This window comes from Gekko japonicus, unplaced genomic scaffold (assembly GCF_001447785.1).
Source record: "Gekko japonicus isolate JY-2015 unplaced genomic scaffold, Gekko_japonicus_V1.1 scaffold1979, whole genome shotgun sequence".
Taxonomy (NCBI): Eukaryota; Metazoa; Chordata; class Lepidosauria; order Squamata; family Gekkonidae; genus Gekko; species Gekko japonicus.
This window is the reverse complement of record NW_015173730.1, coordinates 252,161-258,854: the sequence shown is the minus strand read 5'-3', so window position 1 is coordinate 258,854 and position 6,694 is coordinate 252,161.

The window sequence follows — 6,694 nt, the reverse complement described above, 5'->3', positions numbered from 1 at the left end:
GACTCTGGATTAGCTACCCAAGAGTCTTTCCACGTGTCTCGGCTGTTTCAAGATACAACCCCATTTCCCTATAGTCTACCTCATTCTTCCCAAGGATTGCTCCATCTCGTCGGACAGGTAAATATTGCCCACCAACGATCATCCTGCTAATGCGAATGTGCTATCCACATCTCTCTAATTTTCCTAACTCTGCATAATTGTGTGTGTGCGTGTGTATTGTCTGGTTGTGAAGTACCTACAGAAAAAGAATCATTTTTATATTGGAAATCAGCCTGCGCGTCTATTTCTGGTTCTTGGAAGAAGCAGGACCCCTGTATATAAAGGTGTTTGCTCCCCGATAGCCTATTGACATTTTAAATACATTATATTCCCCAATATTGATAAGAACTAAGAGCAATCAGGCTATCACAAGCCCTACAAGGAAAGGCTGAGGGACTTGAGAATGTTCAGTCTGGAGAAGAGGAGGTTGAGGGGGGACAGGATGGCTCTCCTGAAGTCTTTGAAGGGCCGTCACTTAGAGGAGGAGGGCAGGAAGCGGTTCCTGTTGGCAGCAGAGGAGAAGACTCACAATCATGGGTTTAAATTATGGGCCAGAAGGTACCAGATGGATATTAGGAAAAACCTTTTTCCAGTCAGAGTTGAGCAACAGTAGAATCAGCTGCCCTAGGGAATCAGCTGCCCCCTCACTGGCAGTCATGAAGCAGCAGATGGACAAACCTTTGTCAGGGACGCTCTAGGCCAGGGGTGGCGAACCTATGGCACGGGTGCCAGAGGTGGCACACAAAGCCCTCTCTGTGGGCATGCGTGCCATCGCCCCAGCCAGGCCCAGACCATCGTTAAAGTGTCGAATTCTCTGCCAAATAATTTTAAGTAAATGAAAGCATTTGGGATTGCTTTCCTTACTTTGTTTGGATCATCTTAAGTTAATGTAAGAGTTGTTTTTTCTAAAGTAAAACCTCAGTATTCAGGTTAAATCGCCGTGTTGGCACTTTGTGATAAATAGATGGGTTTTGGGTCGCAGTTTGGGCACTCGGTCTCTAAAAGGTTCGCCATCACTGCTCTAGGCTGGTCCTGCATTGAGCAGGGGGTTGGGGTAGATGGCCTGTATGGCCCCTTCCAACTCTGGGAATCCATGATGATGCTAAGGACTGGACCTAGGATCTTCTGCTCTACCACTGAGCTATGGCCCTCACCTATCAATCAGCCTTTAGCAGAGGCAAGTCATCCTTCTGCAAACCTGCACTGTACATCGATAGAACATTCCAGCATCCCCAGTGCGGAGACTCCATGGAATATTCTCCCACACAAGGTGGCAACTCTGACCTGAACGGCCCAGGCTAGTCTCCCCCCCCCTCCATAGCTAGCAATCCAAAACAGTCCAGTGGAGCCTGAGCGGTGGGTGTTGCCTTCTGACACATCTCCGGTGATGTCAGGGGGTGTGGCATATACAAATAAGTTCTAATGAGCTCCTGCACTTCTTTTTCTACAAAATGACCCCTGCATAAGGTCAGCCCTGGTTAGATACCACCAAGGAGGTCCAGGGTTCCTACGCAGAAGCAGGCAATGGCAAACCTCCTCTGTTCACCTACTGCCTTGAAAACCCTACAGGGTCGTCATAATTCAGTTGCAACTTGACGGTACTTTCCAGCACCACCAGGTGGCAGCTAATTGAGTTCCTGGACAAATAACTGCTCTGGGCTTGCCTGCGCCAAACCAAGAGGCACACTCAGAACAGTGCCTCATGCAGAAACACAGAGGGGTGACTCCTCAGGCGACATGTCATTCTTTCCCATGGAGAGCCAGTGTGGTGTAATGGCAGAGTGTTGGACTAGGACCTGGGAATCAACCGGGTTCAAACCCCCACTCTACCATGGAAGCTCAATGAGTAACCTTGGGCCTGTCATGAATCTCTCAGGGAAACCTACCTCACAAGGTGGTTGTGGTGGTGACGAAGAAGAGTAGGTTTTGAGCACCCCACTTGTCGCTACCTTAAGGAGTTTCAAACTTACAATCGCCTTCCCTTCCCCTCCCCACAAAACAGGCACCTTGGGAGGTGGGTGGGGCTGAGAGAGCTCTGAGAGAACTGTGACTGGCCCAAGGTCACCCAGCAGGCTTCATGTGTCTCAGTGCGCCTGACAATCACCTTCCCTTCCTCTCCCCACAACAGGCACCTTGGGAGACGGGTGGGGCTGAGAGAGTCCTGAGAGAACTGGGACTGGCTCACGTGGAGGAGTGTAGAATCAAACCCGGTTCTCCAGAATAGAGTCCGCCACTCTTAACCACTGCACCACGCTGGCTGGTAATTAGGTAGAGGAGGGGAGAGTGATGTGATAAGCCATTTGGGGTCCTGATTAGGGAGAGAAGCAGTATATAAATAAAAAAATCAGTATAATAAGGAATCCAAAAAACACTCTGCGGTGTTAAGCATGAACATTTGGGGGACATTAAGTCTCAAGTCTTACGTTTCACTGTGTTATCTTTCTTACCAGCTCCTTTTCCATATAAGGATACTGCTCTGGGGAATTTCTCCCCTTTTCACATCCCTAAAGCCAATTAGCATTTTTTACGGTGTTATTAATTCCTTACTGAGATAGCCGAACTATACGGTCAAAGGAGGTCAGGTGTCCTTCAGTCAGAAAAAAAAACGTAGAATATGGAACAGATTAAAGGCTTGTAATGAAGAAAACACAAATACCGACCAGATTTCAGTCTCAGCTTTAAAAATCCACTTTTGCCCTTCTATCTGGAGGTGAACCACTTTGTGTATGTGTAAAACGCTGTCGAGTTACAGCCGACTTACGGACACCCCGCAGCGCTTTCAAGGCCAGAGACGTTCATAGGTGGGTTGCCACTGCCTGCCCCCCGCACAGCAAACCTGGACATATATCAGTGGTCTCCCATCCAAGTAGTAACCAGAACCGACCCTGCTTAGCTTCTGACATCTGATGGGATCAGGATCGCCTGGACCGTCCAGATCGGGGCGAGACACTTTTTAGTAACACAGAATTATCGTTCAAGCCAGGAAGAATGAATGTTCTCTATCTTACTACTTACCCCTTTCACTTTTTAAAATGGTTTCTGCCAATTCCCCATTTTTTCAGTGATGATTTCACAGATATTTTACGGGGGAGGGGGAATTAAGTGGGGGGACCCCGAAAATGGCGCAGAACGGAAGAATCGCACATTCCATTTGCACAAGGGAGAAGTTCAATCAAAGCAGAGATTCTGCCATCAAGGCAGTGGGAATGAGAGATTCGAAACCACCCCAGCTTCTAATCACTGGCTTAAATGTACAGAAACCTGTTTGGAATGAACCTGGTATGCTTTTTTTGGTTTTTCTTTAATTGAAAATTCTAGGAGGATGTTGCAATCCTGCTGCCTGTTGGGGACACATATCCGTCACGCCAAATATATCACTTTGGGGGCAGAAAGGTACAAATATTCAATGCACCATTAGCCGATAATAGCCTTGGCTTCCTGGATTTCAGTCAACTGTGCTGTGCGCTCCATGGCGTTCAGAGGGCAGCACATTCCAGCCGTGATAGAAGAACAGATGGTAGCCCCTACCACAGAGAAGAGTTTTTCCCCTACATTTGTGGTATCTTTCTTTCCTCTTTAAAATATATTCCACATCAAAACTTACATTTACAACTGCTATTTTTTAGGAAGCCCTCAATACTACAGCACTGAGCTGCATAATCCGGGTCGGTGACAAACACAATACAATTTATTTGTGCGTATTCCTCTCCCCCCCCCACCCCCGATATCTAAAAAGAGAACACAAGGACCCATAATTCCTTCTTTTACATACATCTCAGGGGACAGGGGAACGGGAAAAATAAAACAGGCTGGGGTTAGCGTCTGACTTGCCACGTGCGTGTATAACATATAAACTCTCCCGGGGCTTCTCCTCCTCACAGAACAATTGGGATTTGTTCTCTATTTAGTTCCGTTCTGCTGCTCGGCAGCATGTGTTACACTTGACAAATCTGGCCTCTTCTAGGAAAGCATCCCAGTAGACCCGCCATTGAGGTAGGTCTAGGGGTCCAGAAGACAAGACAGCTGGTACAGGGCATAAAACGTTCTTCTCAAATGCAGCCGTCGCCATCCTGCAAACAAGAGCTTTTCTCTTTTAAAGGGTTGGTAATTTATTTATTCAACAGGAAAAATTTATAACCCGCCTTTCCAGAGAGCGTGTTTGAAGTAGTGTAGCAGGTGAAGAGCGTAGCACTTCCAAAGTGGTGTAGTGGTGAGGAGCGGTGGATTCTAATCTGAGGAACTGAGTTTGATTCCCCACTCCTCTTCCACATGAAGCCTGCTGAGTGACCTGGGGCCAGTCACGGTTCTCTCAGAACTCTCTCAGCCTCACCTACCTCACAAGGTGACTGTTGTGGAGAGAGGAAGTGAAGGTGATTATAAGCCACTTTGAGACACATGCAGCCAGCTGGGTGACCTGGGGCCAGTCACAGTTCTCTCAGAACTCTCTCAGCCCCACTTGCCTCACAATGTGCCTGTTGTAGGGGAGACACCTGCCTCACAATGTGCCTGTTGTAGGGGAGGAAAGGAAGGGAAGGCAATTGTAAGCTGCTTTGAGACACATGAGGCCTGCTGGGTGACCTTGGGCCAGTCACGGTTCTCTCAGAAATCTCTCAGCCCCACCTGCCTCACAAGGGGCCTGCTGTGGGGAAGGGAAGGCTTTGAGACTCCTGAAGGTAGAGAAAAGTGGGGTACAAAACCCAACCTTCTTCCTCCAGAGTAAAAACATACTAAAATTATTACACAGCATTAAATCACGACAGTTTTAACATTAACAAACTACTAAATCCCTGCCAGAGCATAAGAGCGGCATAACAAATTAGCAACAAAGAACAGTTCTTATAACACAGTCCTCAGGCTAGAGGCAGACTGTAAAAACACATTCCAAGCAACAACCACTTTAATTAACAGCCTTGGTGAAAAGAAGTGTTTGGGCCTGATGCCTAAAAGGGAGTAGGGCAAGCGCGAGGGAAGGCTCAGGAAGAAGGGCAGGTTATTTATTTATACCCCACTTTCCTCCACATTGGGGACCCAAAGGGCCTTTATATAACAGCAGAAGAGTGAGTGGAGGGCAGGTTTCTCTCTCAAATGTTACAACCAGCTTTAAGCTAAGAGCCAAACGACAACAGCCCTTTGGCACCTGCCCTTTAGCTCACACCTCCGGCATGGCCAGGCCTTAAATACCTGTGGGCAGAGGAGAAATAAACTCAGCCTGGTCTTAGAAGAAGAAGAAGAGGTTGGATTTATACCCCGCCCTTCACTACCACAGGGAGTCTCAGAGCGGCTTATCCAAAAAGACATGGCTGATGTGGGCCTATCCACATCCTAAAGTGCTGACACCCAGCAATAAGATCTGCACAAATTCTGCAATCACAAAATTTCGATCTAGGGAATGAATGAATCTAGGGACTAAGTAGACCTTTTGGGGTAAGGGATAATGGGCAAAGTTTTCTGCATACCTGGGGAGGAGCCCCCCAACGTAAAGACCCCATAAGTTCTCTGTGGGGGGCTCCATCGTGCAAGTATTGTGACCATAATGGCAGAAGGAACAATTTAGTACTTTCTCTCTCTCACTCCCTCTTTTTCAGTATTTGTAGAAATACTTCTTTCAAAGCTATGTCCAGATTTCTGAAGCCCCATGCTCATCGGGGCTCTTGCCAAGTCCTTATGATCATGTCCTTCGGAGGAACAGTCCTGCGTTAAGTACTTCATCACTCTCCTGTTGCCCTGATCTAGGAGAACCTCTGGATGCCTGGCCAAGTAGGAAGGAAATCAATGGGCCGATTTTGATGCAGAAGCAAAAAACTTTATCACGCCGGTTGACAGGAGGAGCTTTTGGCCTGTAGCGGATGACGCTAAACGGATTTCTGATCATTTAGTAGAAAAATTAATATTGAACGGAATGGCTGCTGCTAATCAGAATCCATAAAAAAAAAATCTGTTGGCATTCTAATTATTCCAAGACAGGCGAGCTTGTAGCTGAATAAACTGAGAGGGCCTCTTCAGATGACCATTTCGGTGAGCTGCAGACCCAGTAGTTACTGGTCTGAAGTAGTAGAACAGATTTATAGTCCAGTGGCACCTTTAAGACCAACAAAGGTTTATTCAAGGTATGAGCTTTCGTGTGCATGCACACGAAAGCTCATACCTTGAATAAACCTTTGTTGGTCTTAAAGGTGCCACTGGACTATAAATCTGTTCTACTACTTCAGACCAGTAGCTACTGGGTCTGCAGCTCACCGAAATGGTCATCTGAAGAGGCCCTCTCAGTTTATTCAGCTACAAGCTCGCCTGTCTTGGAATAATTAGAATGCCAACAGATTTTTTTTATGGATTCTGATTAGCAGCAGCCATTCCGTTCAATATTAATTTTCTACTAAATGATCAGAAATCCGTTTAGCGTCATCCGCTACAGGGCAAAAGCTCCTCCTGTCAACCGGCGTGATAAAGTTTTTTGCTTCTGCATCAAAATCGGCCCATTGATTTCCTTCCTACTTGGCCAGGCATCCAGAGGTTCTCCTAGATCAGGGCAACAGGAGAGTGATTAAGTACTTAACGCAGGACTGTTTCTCCGAAGGACATGATCATAAGGACTTGGCAAGAGCCCCGATGAGCATGGGGCTTCAGAAATCTGGACATAGCTTTGAAAGAAGTATTT